Here is a 17,023-nt window from a genome sequence, read left to right on the forward strand (position 1 = left end):
GGAACATAGGAAACTGACATATACTGAGTCAGAGCATTGGTCCAACTAGCTCACTATTATGGTCTGCAAGAACGGCTTTCCAAGGTTTCAGGAAGGGGACATTCCCAGCCCTACCTGAAGGAGCGTCTCCACCCCATCATTCAGCCCAGACACTGAGGTCCAGCTCTGAGGGCCTTCTGGCGGTTCCCTCCCTGCAAGAAGTGAAGCTACAGGGAACCAGGCAGAGGGCCTTCTCGGTATTGGCACCCACCCTGTGGAATGCCCCCCCCCATCAGATGTTGAGGAAACAAACAACTATCTGACTTTTAGAAGAAATCTGAAGGCAGCCCTGTTTAGGGAAGTTTTTAATGTGTGATGTTTTATTGTGTTTTTAATATTCTGTTGGGAACTGCCTAGAGTAGCTGGGGAAACCTAAACAGATGGGCGGGGTATAAAGAATAAATTCTCCTTCTCCTTCTCCTTCTCCTTCTTCCCACCACCTGAAGAGGCCAGGTACCATGGACCTTCAATATGTAATGCAGGTGCTTTGCTACCAAGAGTTATGGTTTCTCCCCGCAAGCCTTCCAGCGTGGCTCGGTCGTGCCCATGACCCTGATCATTCCTGTAGCGCTTGCAAGAGCAAATCTGTGACGTTTGAGGCCTCCCACTGCTCTGTCTTGGGGGTGAGGTTATAGAAATCTCAGACAAGCGGGGAAAAAAAAGAGTTATGGTTTCTCTCCCCTAAAAAAGGTAAAGGTAAAGGGACCCCTGACCATTAGGTCCAGTCGTGGCCGACTCTGGGGTTGTGGCGCTCATCTCGCTTTATTGGCCGAGGGAGCCGGTGTACAGCTTCCGGGTCATGTGGCCAGCATGACTAAGCCACTTCTAGCGAACCAGAGCACCTATTTATCTACTTGCACTTTGACGTGCTTTCGAACTGCTAGGTTGGCAGGAGCAGGGACCAAGCAACGGGAGCTCACCCCATCGCGGGGATTCGAACCACTGACCTTCTGATCAGCAAGTCCTAGGCTCTGTGGTTTAACCCACAGCGCCACCCGCGTCCCCATTCTCTCCCCTAGCAAAGTTAATAAAGCGCAATGATACAAGTTTTTCATCTAGCTCACCTAACAACTGATAAAGCCGCAAGTACTTGGAAAAACAGGAGTCTTCAGGATGCTCCAAAGAAGACAAAAAGCTACTAAATTAAATAAGCCAGCCCACCTATCTTTGGGTGGCAGAGGGGTAGGTAGTGGGGATTGCGCAACGGGGAGGGAGAACCTGGGAGAACAGGAGGGGCACGCCTAGGCAAGGAAACTTCAGAGCTGGGCACTTGGGGGAACTGTCATTTTGCCAACACAGGGGAAGAAATGCAGAGAGTGGGCTCCTGTCGAATCTCAGAAATGCTATTCCGCAAAACAGGCAGCCACACTAAAGGCCCTGCTCCGAGTTAAGGTGCCCTTGCCCCAAACATCTAAGGGACCCCACTCCTTTCTATAAACCTGAGTGACATCTGTCTGGCTCCTGCAGCAAACCCTCATTCCGAACAGCGCCGGAGCCTGCGTTCTGTTCCATATTCCACAGGCAAGCCAGTACGATAGAAGGTATCATCTCACCTGCTCCACGTTTCAGCTACTGCTGAAGAGCCTCCCTCCTTGCAATTCAGCTGGAAGGACTCTCTTCTCTCCAAACTTGCTTATTTCAATTAGCCTGCCTGTTTGCCATCACTGTCGTTAATGGCCTTCCCTTCACAATGGCAGCCCCACCAGGGGGCAATCTCAAGAGGCACCAGCGCACTCCAAGCAAAGCACAACCCAGTTTCCTCAAATCTTGGCTACTGCGAGAGCAGGAAGGGAGGGCAATAAGGAACCAAAAATAGCATTTTCGAGGCCGGTCCTTGCAAGTTCGGCAGTTTTGCAAATCACAGAAACGTCCTGGGCATTTGGAAACTGTCACAGAAATCTGACTGCTGCCCGAAGGTTTGACAATTCTCGATTCCTGCAGGATCCTTCATCATATAACAGACAAATAACTCTGCCGGGATGCCTGCCGTGATGGTCTGTATCTGGCCCTTGGTACAGCTACCGTCCTAATAAATCCACTCAGAATAAAGGCAGAAGTCCACGTTTGCAGCCAAAAGCATGTAAATCAATGTCGTCGTCGTCCAGTACTATATTCCAGCCACCCAGTCCATGACTTCTGTTTGCCTTTCCCACCCTTTCACTCAGCCTCATAGGTTGCAACCACTATACCATAGGGGTTGGATGATTAGTGCAAGTTACAGCAAAAACAGCAAAGGCTGCGTACACACCATACGTTTAAAGCACATGTCTTCTCCCAAAGAATCCTGGGAACTCGCTTCACCTTGCAGAGTTACAATTCCCCGCACCCTTTAACAAACTACAGTCTCCAGGATTGGAGGGGGGGAGCTATAGGTTTTGGATGTGATTTAAATGCATGGCGTGTGTGCGCTTGTTTGTCTTCTTGCGCCTTAAATGTATTATTGGCATTGATTTTCATGAGTTACAGTCCACGTTGTCAGGTGCGTGAAGTGTCAGTCTGAGCTGCAGCCCTGTTTAGGGAAGTTTTTAGTGTTTGGTGTTTTTAATATTCTATTGGGAGCTGCCCAGAGTGGCTGGGGAAACCCAGCCAGATATGTGGGGTATAATAAATTATTATTATTATTATTATTATTATTATTATTATTATTAATACACATACCTATGGGGATGATGATGATTATTAATATTATTACTACTTACCAACTCCCCTTCCTCTTGGAGGAGCCCAGGGCATCAAATAACAAGCCAGCAAAACAATACGACTTTTCTATTATTATTATTATTATTATTATTATTAAACCCCACACATTAAGAACACCTAAAAACGTTTTAAATCAGTCAACATATGCTCACAGCTAAGCATTTCAAGGTAAGGATTCCAGGAACAGCATCTCTCAGCCATCAAATTGCTGGATGAGCAGGGATCCTTCTAAATTCCCCATGAGTGTTAATAATATGGGAGACACATGCACTTCCCCAGGGAGGGGATTTCGCAAATGGAGAACCAGACCTGTTGCAGGTCACACTAACCAGGCAGTACCCAGGCCAGCATTACTAAACCACTTCTGGTGCAATGGAACACTGACGGAAACCAGAGTGCATGGAAACGCTGTTTACCTTCCTGCCACAACGGTACCTATTAATCGACTTGCACTGGTGTGCTTTCGAATTGCTAGGTTGGCAGGAGCTGGGGCAGAGCAACGGGAGCTCACCCCATCGCAGGGATTCGAACTGCCAACCCAAGAGGCTCTGTGATTTAGACCACAGTGCCACCCACCAAATGCTTTAAAGCTCACAACTTTCCCTGAAGACTCCTGGAACTCTAGTTTACCACACACGGTGCTACAATTCCCTTAAACTACAGTTCCCAGGGCAGGGGTAGGCAACCTAAGGCCCATGGGCCGGATGCGGCCCAATCGCCTTCTAAATCCAGCCCACGGGCAGTCCAGGAATCAGCATGTTTTTACACGAGTAGAATGTGTCCTTTTATTTAAAATGCATCTCTGGGTTATTTGTGGGGCTTAGGATTTCGTTCATTATTTTTATTCAAAATATAGTCCGGCCCACCACATGGTCTGAGGGACGGTGGACCGGTCCACGGCTGAAAAAGGTTGCTGACCCCTGTCCCAGGGTTCTCTGGGGGAAGTCATGAGCTGTGCATGCAGCCTCTATGGGAATTGGTTCCTACTGTTCACTAAAATCTCTCATTGGACTTCTCCCATCCCAACATGCTGCTAGGTTGCCTTCGCCCACTGCCAAGCCTCCCAATACTTCACTGTCTATAGAGGAATGAATCCATCCTTCCTTCCTTCTTTGCATCAGAGTGGCACTTTGCAGCGAAGGGCCATTCCATCTGCTGCTGCAACAGAGGTGCTAACCTTACAAATGATTGCCCTAGGCTGCTACCTATAATTGCCTATATGCTTGCGGCTGCAGCTGTAATCAACAGCACCAGATGAGGAAATGCTTTATAAATAGCAGTCCCTCCTTCCAAGAGACAGCGGCTTTATCTCAGTGCCCGGGAAAGATCCCTGGTGCAGAAAGAGCCTGCACCAAAAGGCACAGGGTCCCTTACTTCACAGCTGCATGTACTCTTGTGTTCTTCACAACAAAACAAAAACCACCCAGATGTTTAGTACCAAGGGCAGCCCAAACTCTGTATCAGGAAAAGCTGGATTCTGCAACCATTGCTCTGATGAAGTGCAATTGAACTGATTTGCTTGCTCTCAATAATATTCTGCTCCTGCTAGCTAGGGGGAAGGGGCAAGGAGCACTGAAGGTCCAGTGGTCACTGAGGTCCAGCTCCAAGGGCCTTCTGGCGGTTCCCTCGCTGTGAGGGGTGAAGTTACAGGGAACCAGGCAGAGGGCCTTCTGGGTAGTGGCACCCTCCCTGTGGAACGCCCTCGCATCCGATATCAAGGAAATAAACAACTACAGTGGTACCTCTGGTTACGTACTTAATTCGTTCCGGAGGTCCGTTCTTAACCTGAAACTGTTCTTAACCTGAAGCACCACTTTAGTTAATGGGGCCTCCCGCTGCTGCTGCACCACCACCGTGCAATTTCTGTTCTCATCCGGAAGCACAGTTCTTAACCCGAGGTACTATTTCTGGGTTAGCAGAGTCTGTAACCTGAAGCGTCTGTAACCCGAGGTACCACTGTATCTGTCTTTTAGAAGACATCTGAAGGCAGCCCTGCCTAGGGAAGTTTTTAATGTTTGATGTTTTATTGTGTTTTTAATATTCTGCTGGGAGCTACCCAGAGTGGCTGGGGAAACCCAGCCAGATGGGCAGGGTATAAATAATAAATTATGAATATTAATATTATTATGAAGCCCCTCCTCTCCTCAGGCGACCCTAGTGGTGCAGCGATAAAACTGCTAGCACATTTGCAAGGGTCTAGTCTGGTTTCAAATTGGATGGGTAACCACTTGTTGAGATCGATTGGGTGACCCTCGGGATCTCTTTCCAACTCTACAATTCTATGATTCCTGGGGTTTCATGTTCTTTTGGAACCCCGATTTGCTATGCAAAGACCTGCTTCTAAAGACTGCAGCTCCCAGGCATTTCTGTGCCTAGTGCCATTCTGCGTTCTTGTTCCGTGCTTGCACCAGATTTCAAAAGGCACGCAGCCCTTAGCATGCAAAGGCGCCAGCCTACACGACGGCTCTCTCGTTAAGGTGAAACGAGGCCTTTCTCTCTCTCCCTCTCTCCCTCCCTCTGCCACCAAGTGAACTTGCCATGGTTGCATCAGACCCTGGGCTGCTCTTTCCAAGCGCTCTCCTCCTTCCCCGCTTTTGGCCCGGCCCTCTGTGCAGCGCCACAACCCCAGCCCCTCACCCTTCACCCTCAAGGCAGCCTTGCTTTGTGTGAGCATCGCTGTTTAACACGCAGCTCCGAGGGCCCACCTCCCTCCTGCTCTGTTGTACATCGCACCGAGCTGCGCTGCAAGCTCTTTTGAAATTAAAAGGCAATTAAGACGTGGGGTGGCAGGGTGGTGGCGGCAGGCAGGAGGCCCCCCCCCCCTCCGCCTCCTCCTGGCTGTTTTAACTGTGCTCCCCCAGCTCCTCTCTCCCCTCTAATTATACCCAGGGTGACAGCAGATTTCAGGCTTCGCATGCACCCGTTAGATCTGCTTGAGTTGGTGCCTACGAGAACGCCGAGACCTGCTCTGTAATTTGCCTGCTGTTGTTACTCACTATTAGCAATGTGGGATGGGTTAGGTATTTATAGAGCAGCCGGGTTTCTGGGATCCTCGGGGAGTTATCTGGTTAAGTGCAGCGGACGAAAGCAAAAGGGGGAGCAGGCACCCTCAGCGACCCCCTCGGCCCGTTGGCTCCTTGTACTTAACCTTACTGTTGACCCTGCTTCCCCACCACCACCAAGTGTGCGCTTGGCAATCCTCTTTCTTGCTTTTTCAGTTCCAAGCAGAGCAGGCAGCCAAAAGCAGCAGCAGCAGCAGCAGCAGCAGCAACGAGGGGTTTAGCAAGGCCCCTCCTGGGGTGGGTCAAAGGCATGGCTGTGAGTCACCAGGTCTGGTGCAGCGAAGGATCTCCAGAGGTCCTGAGAGAGTGTGTGAGCTGGGATCTCCGGCAAGCCCCTGCCACGACGACCTCCTCTTTCACAGCACACACCTGCCTCCTTTATTCTCCCTCTCCCTGTCAAGCTATTCTCTGCACTCCCCTGCTTCCAATGCAAGAAGCCACTTCCCTCTTCTTTTCCCCCTTTGTGCCTTCCTTTGGCCATCACTGCCACTCAACTCCTGTGTCAGCTTCAGGCAAGATGCCTTCATTGGCACCACTCCCCTCCAGCAGTCAGGCTGCCTCCTCACTGCAGCAGGACCACTGCGTTCCTTGTGGGCAGATTCCTAGTCATGCTGGCTCTGCTTCCCCCTCCACTGCCCCACCATGGGGGCTCATTTGGCCTCTCCCTCATCCCACCGACTTCCCCATCTACTGTAAGCTCTTTGGACAGAAGTTGCGCCATACGTTGGCTTGGAATACAACTTGATTGCCTATTTGTATACAGCTAGGGTGAGAGGGTGGGAAACATCAGAGACAATTCAATGCTCGTTGCAGCACGTTGAGCCAAAAAGAACTGCAAAAATACCAGCCAGCGATTTGGACTACTCTGCATTTGCTAAATTAGAACATAAGCTGCATGCCCTCCAACATTTCTCCCATGAAAATAGGTATGTCCCATTCCATAATGATGATTTTACTAATTATAACCCGCACACCTGACTGGGTTGCCACAGCCACTCTGGGTGGCTTCCAACATACATAAAAACATAACAAACATTAAACATTAAAAAAACAACTATACAGGATTGCCTTCAGATGGCTCGAGGGTCGGATAACTCCATACCCTCCAACGTTTCTCCAGTGAAAATAGGGACACCCTACCATACACTCCAATATTTCTCCAATGAAAATAGAGACGTCCTAAGGTGGCGCTGTGGGTTAAACCACAGAGCCTAGGGCTTGCCGATCAGAAGGTCAGCGGTTGAGCTCCCGTTGCTCAGTCCCTGCCAACCTAGCAGTTCGAAAGCACATCAAAGTGCAAGTAGATAAATAGGTACTGCTCCGGCGGGAAGGTAAACGGCGTTTCCGTGCACTGCTCTGGTTCGCCAGAAGCGGCTTAGTCATGCTGGCCACATGACCCAGAAGCTGTACGCCGGCTCCCATGGCCAATAAAGCAAGATGAGCGCCGCAACCCCAGAGTCATCCACAACTGGACCTAATGATCAGGGTTCCCTTTAACCATTAAGGAAAAGCAGGACATTCTGGAATCAAATCAGAAAGCGGGGTGGCTCATCTAAATCAGGGACATCCCTGGAAAATAGGGACACTTGGAGGGTCTGAAGTTGTGCCTGATGGTGTTAGATATTTTGGCACCTGATGTGAATCACAGAATTGCCCCCTCCAATCAGGGAAGAAGAGGGAGGGAAGATGTACACTGGGAACAAGGTGAGAATGAAGATATACATCAGGAACAAATAGAGGTGAGAATCAAATCAACCTGACCTGATGGTTGAACTGGGAATCAAAGGCCACCGTGAGGGGGGAAGTGGCCTGTTCTGAATCACTCTGGACAGGTACAAAGCTCAGGGGACCCCTGAGGGCAGCTCCTGCCATTTCCTCCCTAGGGGTGGGGGAAGACCAGCAGTGCCCCCTATTCACTAAGAGCCGCTGTGGAAGAGGCATTGGGTGGGGCTGCCAATTAGGTGACAGATCTGGCATCCAATGAGAGTGCTGCAGCTCCTGCTGCCATTGCAGCCGTGGTGGCAGTGGCTGGGTTTCTTGGAGGCCAGATCTGCTGCCCCTGTGGATCCTGCCGCCCGAGTCCGTCACCTCAACTTGCCTCGTGGGTGGGCCGGCCCTGGCTGCTGTAATACTTTTCCTTGACATTCGTGCATCATGCACCCTGGGATTCAAACTGAGAGAATGGCAGATTGGTCGAAAATAGATTGAAATGAAGTTTCCGGTCCTCAGGATTGCAGAAAGTAAATGCCTAACGTGAATGCCATCTTCAGAGAAGCTGTGGCACGTGTGAACGAAGAGCAGCAACAAGTACTTCAACTATCATGGTTTTGTTTTGGTTTTTTTTTAAAAAAAGAAAGAATGTGTGAAAAGTTCTGATGTTGCAACCAGGTGGTGAGGTTGCAATGCACACCTTGGCATTCCTTCGAAAATGTTGCTTGAGGTTGCAGTTTTCTACCTTGCTGCTCATCTGTGACACATGAGCTCATTCCTATGAATGGTGTGTCCATACAAGGCACCCGTTAACCATCTCAGCTGTTCATATTAATCTAGTCAAAAGGGATCCCCCAATAAGGGAATAGTCGCCAAATTTGGAGCTGTATAAATTCTTGAGGCATAACCCTCACAATGCAACTAGATAAGTTGGGGGGAAGCCTGTGATCAGACCTCTGGTGTTGTAAAAGGGTAAATGAAGCAGAGGGAGAGGAACAATTTGGATTGGGGCCATGGCCCTAGAGGGCAGGGGTGCTTCTCACTCCCCCCCCCCCATGCTGTGGGAAACTACAACTAATCCAGAATGCGGCAGCTAGACTGGTGACTGAGCATAGCCGCTGAGACCATATTAACACTGGTCCTGAAAGACCTTCTTTGGCTCCCAGTACGTTTCCTGAAGGAGCGCCTCCATCCCCATTGTTCAGCCCGGACACTGACGTCCAGCTCTGAGGGCCTTCTGGCAGTTTCCTCACTGCGAGAAGTGAGGTTATAGGGAACGAGGCAGAGGGCCTTTTTGGTGGTGGTGCCCGCTCTGTGGAACGCCCTCCCCCCACCTGATGTCAAGGAAATAAACAACTATCAGAATTTTAGAAGACATCTGAAGGCAGCCCTGTTTAGGGAAGTTTTAAATGTTTGATGTTTTATTGTGTTTTTAATTGGGATCCGCCCAGAGTGGCTAGGGAAACCTGGCCAGATGGGTGGAGCATTAATAAATATTGTTGTTGTTGTTGTTGTTGTTGTTGTTGTTGTTGTTGTTGTTGTTGTTGTTGTTGTTGTTATGCAGACAAATTGCCCCTGGCAGCTGAGGCTCGCATCAGAACATTGTAGTATAGGACTGGGACTCTATGCTATGGTAAAAAGGTAAAGGTACCCCTGCCTGTACGGGCCATTCTTGACAGACTCTAGGGTTGTGCGCCCATCTCACTCAAGAGGCCGGGGGCCAGCGCTGTCCGGAGACACTTCCGGGTCACGTGGCCAGCGTGACATTGCTGCTCTGGCGAGCCAGAGCCGCACACGGAAACGCCGTTTACCTTCCCGCTGGTAAGCGGTCCCTATTTATCTACTTGCACCCGGGGGTGCTTTCGAACTGCTAAGTTGGCAGGCACTGGGACCGAACAACGGGAGCGCACCCTGCTGCGGGGATTCGAACTGCCGACCTTTCGATCGGCAAGTCCTAGGCACTGAGGCTTTAACCCACAGCGCCCCCCGCGTCCCTTTATGCTATGGTACCCTTAGCCTAATGAGTAATGCAAAGCCACAGACCTTGCACAGGAAATTCAGAGTTTTCCTTCTGTGTAGGAGCAACGTGCACAACTAAATCTATACCTTCAGGGGGTATGCATGTGCCAGCGAGATGGGGAGAACTGACACCAGCTCCCCTCCTGCATATAGGCAACTTGTTCCCAGCACAGGTGGTGCAGCTATTGTTACAACTCACGGCTGGAGCTATTTATACCCCAGGACACCGTGTGCTCCTTCCTCTTGCGATGTCCCTTCGCCTACTCAGGGAAAGTAGTCTGTCGGGGAGCGCAGCTCAGGGGAACAGTTGCTATTGGTGGGCTGGGGTGTGGGTGTGCGAGAGGTAAATGCACATGCTAAAAGCACAGGGGTATACCGAGTTCAGCTCGGGGAAGGAGAATTTCCCTTTGGGGCCAGCAGAGAAAGGTGAGGGAGATTTAAGAGTTGCTCAGATGGGGGAGATTGTCCCCCACTCGGGGCGAAGTCCTTCCTATTAACAAACTACAGCGCCCAGAATTCTTCTGAGGGAGGAAACATGCTTTAGAAGTTTAGCAAGTACACAGTACTATTCAGCAGGGGTCAGCAAACTTTTTCAGCAGGGGGCCGGTCCACTGTCCCTCAGACCTTGTGGGGGGCCGGACTATATTTTGAAAAAAAATAATGAACGAATTCCTATGCCCCACAAATAACCTAGAGATGCATTTTAAATAAAAGCACACATTCTACTCATGTAAAAACACCAGGCAGGCCCCACAAATAACCCAGAGATGCATTTTAAATAAAAGGACACATTCCACTCATGTAAAAACATGCTGATTCCTGGATCGTCTGTGGGCCGGATTTAGAAGGCGATTGGGCTGGATCCGGCCCCCAGGCCTTAGTTTGCCTACCCATGATTCGGAGCGATACTATTCATCCATTCCCCATTCTGATTTCACTTCATGACCACGTCATATAGTTAAAATCTGGTTTGTGATCTGGGATCACTTCAGGAAGAAGCCCCTGTTCCTAAATGAAAATAGCACCGAAGTAACAGATCGGAGAAATAAGCAGCTTTGAATAGGTGGTGAAACAGCATATGAGGGAGGATCATGAAATGCTTCCCTCCTCCAACCTTTTGCCCTGAAAATGTTCATGGGCAAAAATTCACCACAACCCTAATATATCCTGTTCTTGATTTAAAAGCAGATGATGAACTCTCTCTCTCTCTTTTTTTTAAGCTTCAGTTGTTTGGTGCCTTTAAATTTCGAAATTGCAACTAAAACGCTTTGACTGAAGGGTATTTATCGGTAATCTGAGAATTTGAATTAAATTTACATACACACACGCACGCACGCACACACAGTTTCTTTTAATTTCTTTCAGCCTAAAGTCTACATTCCCATGGAGATACAAAGGACTCATTCAAACAATGGCATCATACGCTCCTGTCTCAAGAGACTCTGGTGCACTAAGTACGTGTGTGAGAAATATAGAAAGGAAAGGAAAGGAAAACTCTGTGTGTCCCCCCCAAAAAATCTGGGAAAGTCATATGTTAAGCAACATGTGGTAACACATCAGAGCTGTTGGAAGTTAAATGCTGAAAGAGTGCTCTGAGCGTCCATAATAAAAGTAATCTGGAAGATTCTTAAAAGTAACCACTAGGGCTGTCAGCCAATCCCAGTTTTAGTTGATTAAAAATTAACTCTTTTTAAACCGACCTATCGCTTATTCATTGACAATATTCTTCCTATTACCAATAGCTCAACACGGGTGCCCTATTTTGTATGCTAAAAGAAGCATGAGATAACTTGCAGTTAAAGGGAAAAAAGCCATCTTTTAGCATTTTCTTTTCCACTCCCTGTTCTAATAAACAAGCTGGAACCAACGTAACTTTTTTTAAAAAGAAAGAAAATGTGCCTTTAACTCTCAGCCGCACCAATTAAATTTTCCTACCACCAACTAATCAACTAAAGCTTTAGTTGTTTAATCTACTGATTGAACCAATTAAGGCTTCCGCCCCTAGTCATCATGCCTGAAAACTGAACCAAACTTTTTATATTAAAAGGTGCTGTGGTGGAAAATGTTTAAGCGGCCTGCTTGCCTAGGAGCTGTAGCCTTGCTAGCAGCTAGAACTGGAAAAAACATCACACACACACAAATTTCAGTTCAAGATCTCTCAGGAATGCTGAGCTGTCCAAGGTCCTGAACAGTTGTATTCCACGGAGCACATTGTGGTTTTCATTTGGTTCATGGAAAGAGGTCCTCGCCAAGGCCTCTGGCTTCACTTTTTGAGGCACCCCCTTCCTTTGCAAATTGTTGATTTCTTTAAGACAACATTAAAAAGAAAAATATCAGCATGCCGCTACCAACACTGAAGCCATTCGAAAGCACATCAAAGTGCTTTCGAGCCAGTGTGGTGCAGTGGTTAAGAGCGGTAGACTTGTAATCTGGTGAATCGGGTTCGCTTCCCCGCTCCTCCACATGCAGCTGCTGGGTGACCTTGGGTCAGTCACACTTCTTTGAAGTCTCTCAGCCCCACTTACTTCACAGAGTGTTTGTTGTGGGGAAGGAAGGGAAAGGAGAATGTTAGCCGCTTTGAGACTCCTTCGGGTAGTGATAAAGCAGGATATCAAATCCAAATCCAAAGTGCAAGTAGATAAATAGGTACCACTCTGGCGGGAAGGTAAACGGCATTTCCGTGTGCTGCTCTGGTTCGCCAGAAACAGCTTAGTCATGCTGGTCACATGACCTGGAAGCTGTATGCCGGCTTCCTCGGCCAATAAAGTGAGATGAGCACCGCAACCCCAGAGTCAGCCATGACTGGACCTAATGGTCAGGGGTCCCTTTACCTTAAATAGACTGTGAGCTTCTATCCAACAGGAAAATATTTTTTTAAAAAAAACAGTAGGGCAAGAAAATAAGAAAAGTTCTCCTGGATCAAACAGAAAGGTCAGCTTAATATTGCATCACACAGCAGCCAATCTGATGGTGTCTATAGATTTATATTGTTTGTTCCCAGCAATTGGCACTTGGCTGGCAGAGGCGGCAGGGGTGGAGGCCAGGCACCTGCAGCAAAAATTTTGTGGGTGGCCAGGCTCCGGGGGCCCCCTGGAATTGGTGCCAGTGGGGACAGGTAAAAATGCAGCTGGGCTAAAATTTGGTTTGTAAAAGGTAAAGGTAAAGGGACCCCTGACCATTAGGTCCAGTCGTGACCGACTCTGGGGCTGCAGCGCTCATCTCGCTTTATTGGCCGAGGGAGCCGGCGTACAGTTTCCGGGTCATGTGGCCAGCATGACTAAGCTGCTTCTGGTGAACCAGAGCAGTGCACGGAAACGCTGTTTACCTTCCCGCCAGAGCGGTACCTATTTATCTACTTGCACTTTGACATGCTTTTGAACTGCTAGATTGGCAGGAGCAGGGACTGAGAAGGGGAGCTCACCCCGTTGCGGGGATTCGAACCGCCAACCTTCTGATCGGCAAGTCCTAGGCTCTGTGGTTTAACCCACAGTGCCTAACTGATGGTACCTGGGAAGCCCTATGAAAATCCTTCTGGTTGTTGCAGCAGGCAGTCCTTGCTTTGTGGGTAGTGCCACAAAGAGGGAGAAGCAATTCATTAGCACTGACTAACAATGTACAGTGGTACCTTGGTTCTCAAATGGAATCCATTCCGGAAGCCCGTTCAGCTTCCGAAACATTCAAAAACCGAGGCACGGCTTCCCATTGGTTGCAAGAGCTTCTTGCACTCAGTGGAAGCCGCATCACACGTTCGGGTTCCAAAAAATGTTTGAAAACGGAAGCATTTGCTTCCAGTTTTTCTGCGTTTGAGAACCGAAACATGTGACAATGGAGGCGTTTGGGAACCAAGGTACCACTGTACTACCTATTCATCTGCCATGCATATCATGTGAATGTGGAAAATATTAATTTCAAAACATGTACGCCACACCCTTCTCTCTGCCACCCCAACAGCACCCAAAAAAAGCAATGCAGAACCGTGATTTTAAAAAATCCAAAAACAAAGCATAATACTAAACATTTAAAACCCAGTATCAAAAAATAGAGCAAAGCATAAATAAAAACACAAAGATGTTTTTTCCTCAACCTGCATTCTGGCAGGCAAAAAAATAAAAAAACAAAAAAACCCACACACCCAAAAAAGCCCAACACCAACTGTCACCAGCCAGTGTTATTTATTTATTTATTTTAACAGCCTTCCAGAATTAGCCATGTTTAGAACTAAATGCCAGAAAGCCGACAGTGAAATGGCCAGACGTTCCTCTGTCTGCAAAGTTTTCTGGAGTGTGGGCACCACTAAAGAGGAGGCGGAGGAGGAGGAGGTGGCGGCAGTGGCGCTGCCATTAAAGGTGGCGCATGGAGCAATGCCTCCCCCACAGATCTGAGGGAGGAGGGAGGATGCGCTCCCCGAAGAACACATGTCATAGTAGGCCATGTAAGGAAATTTCCAAAGGCTTTAAAAGGCTCTGCTCATGTGTAAGCTCTCAAGGCATGAGAACACATTCAATCGGTCTTTACCTAATGAAATGCAGCTACCGTTTGACTGTAAAGAAAATCTCCAAGTGGATTATATAAAAATAGCATTGTGCAGCATTAAAACATAGGAGATGGGTTTACTTACACCATGTGTCCCTGTAATGAATAAGAATACTACTACTTAACTTTTCGATAGCACTTTTAAGCATTCAAAGGGCTTCATGTACATTAAAGAAAAGGGACCCCTGACTGTTAAGTCCAGTCGCGGACGACTCTGGGGTTGTAGCGCTCATCTCGCTTTACTGGCCGAGGGAGCTGGCGTACAGCTTCCAGGTCATATGGCCAGCATGACTAAGCTGCTTCTGGTGAACCAGAGTGGTGCATAGAAATGCCATTTACCTTCCCGCCAGAATGGTACCTATTTATCTACTTGCACTTTGATGTGCTTTCGAGCTGCTAGGTAGGCAGGAGCTGGGCCAAAACAACGGGCGCACACCCCGTTGCAGGGATTCGAACTGCTGACCTTTTGATCGGCAAGCCCTAGGCTCTGTGGTTTAGACCACAGCGCTACCCGTGTACATTACCTTGTAGTATTCCTTACAACAACAACAACCCTGGAAGGTAAGTTAGTATAATTATCCCCCCCACAATATTTCACAGGGAAGGACTGAGGCTGAGAGGGAGTGTCTAAGGCCGCAAAGTTCAGGTTATAGCTGAGGTAACATTCAAACCGGAGAGTTTCTGATGTCTAGCTCCATCTCTCAAAGCTTATCCACATTTTGCCTTGTCCCGCTGCTTTCCTCTAAGGAAAACCTCTCTTTGGCATTCAATCAGAGCAAACGGAAATTCAGATTTGCCCCCGATTGCCATTTGTTCTGAGCTACCACTAAAGAGTGAGTTTTCCCTTGGAGGCAGGGGGGGGGGGGGGAACTGTTCAGACCCAAGCCTAGAAAGCAAGCAAAGAGCGCAGAACTGTTCCGCAGCATGGGGGGGGGGGAGGCAATTGTTCCACAGCAGTTACTACCAATATGGCCTGCAATTCTATGCACATTGAAAGTAAAACTCATTAAACACAGTGGGACCTTCTTCCAAGGATAGGTAAAGGGACCCCTGACGGTTAGGTCCAGTTGTGGCCGACTCTGGGGTTGCGGTGCTCATCTCGCTTTATTGGCCAAGGGAGCAGGCGTACAGCTTCCGGGTCATGTGGCCAGCATGACTAAGCCGCTTCTGGCGAACCAGAACAGCGCACGGAAATGCCATTTACCTTCCTGCCAGAGCGGTACCTATTTATCTACTTGCACTTTGACGTGCTTTCAAACTGCTAGGTTGGCAGCAGGGACCGAGCAACGGGAGCTCACCCCGTCACGGGGATTCGAACCACCGACCTTCTGATTGGCAAGTCCTAGGCTCTGTGGTTTAACCCACAGCACCACCCGTGTCCCTCTTCCAAGGATACATGCATAGAATTGCACCTATTGCATATGTTTTATGTAACAGGTGTGTGTTTATGCTTCCGCATATGCACGCACACATATTTAACATAGCAGATGTATCTTCTTTAGGGAGATATGGTAACTATCAGTGTTGCAGAAATCTGACTAATTTAGCCAATGATTAGGAAGGAAAAGTGTGAGCTAATATCAGCTCATCTCAAAGCTGAGGCACATTTGTAATGCCCGCTAATGAGGGATCATCTCTCTGCATCTAGCAGAGTTTAACCCTTGTGATAATGATACGTGAGGGGGGAAACAGGAAAAAGACCCAAAAGCCTCTCTTTCTGAATACTTTTATTTTCCCACTTCTAATCCTCCTAGGATTTAAAAATATACCAGCAGGTCAGGCTAGCAGCACACTCGTCTCATTCAAGACTATTACCCCACCTTAAAAAAATATATCCAGAAAGACCATTAGATACAAACCACACTGTACAAAGTGGGCACAGAATGCCAGAGTTCAACGTGCGTGTTCATGTCGCCGCGGTAGAGTTCTAATTGCACCCAAAATAACAGGAAAGGGTGCAGGAGATGGACCCAGATTACTCAAATTACACAGCAGCCCAAGTGCAGCGATATTACTAAGTACTACATGGAGGGATCATTTATTTATAGATTGATGCAGGCATTGTCGTCGCCCCCCCCCCCCCGGCTTCCATGCCTAGAGACATTTGCAAATGTATTCCCCTCTTAAAATGCCCCAATTGATTTAAATGATCTTATACATGCTACAGAGGTGTGCCCTATTATTAAATTAAAAAACAAACACACAGTATAGTAGTATTGTTATAGGAACTGCTTAAATTGCTTTAGAGAAGGTGGGGAGGAAAGAACATGCATTTTTAAATGCTAGGATGCTGATCGCCGAAGAATTGATGCTTTTGAATTATGGTGCTGGAGGAGACTCTTGAGAGTCCCATGGACTACAAGAAGATCAAATGTATCCATTCTGAAGGAAATCAGCCCTGAGTGCTCACTGGAAGGACAGATCCTGAAGCTGAGGCTCCAATACTTTGGCCACCTCATAAGAAGAGAAGACTCCCTGGAAAAGACCCTGATGTTGGGAAAGATGGAGGGCACAAGGAGAAGGGGACGACAGAGGACGAGATGGTTGGACAGTGTTCTCGAAGCTACAAACATGAGTCTGACCAAACTGCGGGAGGCAGTGGAAGACAGGAGTGCCTGGCGTGCTCTGGTCCATGGGGTCACGAAGAGTCGGACACAACTAAATGACTAAACAACAACAGGATGCTCCAACCAGCAGCAGAATGCAAGTAGAGTCTTGCCTTTAACAGTAAAGTAGGCAGAAGTCTAGCAGGTGCAGCTTTTCACACTACAGCATTGCTGGGAAATGGGCACATGACTTCTGGATTTCCACATAATATGCGGCTGTTAAAAGCAAACCAAGCCTCTCCCAGGACATGGATGCCAACCCTAGATGTGGACCTTAAAACACACACAGCTTCATTGCAGTCCATAGACCCAAAATACACAGTACAACAATAGTATATAAACCTTAATTGACTG

General features: G+C 48.2%; 1 protein-coding gene and 1 non-coding gene across 2 annotated transcripts in view; one reads left to right on the plus strand and one right to left on the minus strand.

Moving 5' to 3' along the window:
* Positions 1-17,023, minus strand: part of KCNH3 (potassium voltage-gated channel subfamily H member 3) — a 65,644-nt gene that overhangs the window by 34,826 nt on the left and 13,795 nt on the right. The window lies entirely within an intron of this gene.
* On the plus strand, positions 553-689 carry LOC114593117 (small nucleolar RNA SNORA9). The gene has a single exon (XR_003705611.1). It is a non-coding gene; the product is annotated as a small nucleolar RNA SNORA9 (small nucleolar RNA).

Source organism: Podarcis muralis, chromosome 2 (assembly GCF_964188315.1).
Source record: "Podarcis muralis chromosome 2, rPodMur119.hap1.1, whole genome shotgun sequence".
NCBI classification, from domain to species: domain Eukaryota; kingdom Metazoa; phylum Chordata; class Lepidosauria; order Squamata; family Lacertidae; genus Podarcis; species Podarcis muralis.